Genomic DNA, 1,217 nt, shown 5'->3' on the forward strand with positions numbered 1-1,217 from the left:
TATAGAAGTAACAGGTGACTAGGTTGGAGTAACTTCTCAGTAACAACCAAGTACCTTGAGGGAGAGAGTCGCTGGGCCTGTGGGCTTGGGCCCATCGGGACATCAAGCTCAATTGACACAACATTGTACATAAAATCTTGTTTTGCGTTCTACTTTGGTGAATAGTGGTGAGGTCTTAAAAGCTTTCAAGCAGTCATCTAAGATGCAGCTATTGGTCTCCCCTCCTCCAAATCAAAGTCATATGGAAACAGTTAGTCCAAAGGTGTGATGGTCTATAGGGACCTCAACCTTCACAACCCTGAGATGAGAAGAACTGGATGGTGCCCAGCTACCAATGCCAGCTGCTCGGAAAGGTATCAAAATTGGAGATCCTGGATAGAGTGGGAGGAAAAATGTAGAACGAAATTCAAAAACACAAAAATGACCAGGATTACTGGTTGGATAGAGACTGGTGAAAACCCTGAGATTATGGCTCTGGGTTATCCTTAGGGTCTGGAACTGGACTCACATCCATGGATTAGCTCTCAGCCAAACAGTAGAAAGGCACGCATGTAGAGCACCTACACCAGGGAGATGTACCCCTTAGATCAGTCAACCATGAGACATCAGAAGGGCAGCATTTGCATACAGGGAACGCTGGATAGACAGGAATGTATAGAGAAGAAGGGCACAGGGAATAGGGAGGAGATGGGAGGAGAGCTTTTTATTGTTGGGATTGTAATCGGGCCATGCAACCAAATGTGCATGGACTGTTGAGAGTAAAATGAATCTGCTTTGTAAATTTACACCCAAATCACAATGAAAAAATAAAATAAATAAAATAAAATAAAAGGGTACAAAAAGCCAAACTCATTGCTGTTGAGTTGATCCCGACTCATAGCGAGCCCTCTTTGGGTTTCTAAGGCAGTATCTCTGTGGAAGTAGATTGCCCAGTCTTCTTTCTGGGGAGTGGCTGGTGGGTTTGAGCTGCCAGCCTTCTGGTTAGTAGTCAGATGTTTTAGGCACGACACCACCAGAGCTCCTAATAAGAGGGTAAAGAAAAATATTTGCAAGAACATCAGTGGAAACAAAGGACAGTGAGAGGAGAGTCCTCATGTGTTTTGCAGGATGTGGAAGCCCCCAGTGCAGGTTCTTAGCCTGAACCATGATGTGGACCTGGGAGGTAGATCACCTCCCACCAGCAGTGTGGAGACTCCTGCGGCATTAAGAAGAAAGGG

This window comes from Orycteropus afer, unplaced genomic scaffold (assembly GCF_000298275.1).
Source record: "Orycteropus afer afer isolate SDZICR_OR568_19922 unplaced genomic scaffold, OryAfe1.0 scaffold00101, whole genome shotgun sequence".
In the NCBI taxonomy this organism is placed as follows: domain Eukaryota; kingdom Metazoa; phylum Chordata; class Mammalia; order Tubulidentata; family Orycteropodidae; genus Orycteropus; species Orycteropus afer.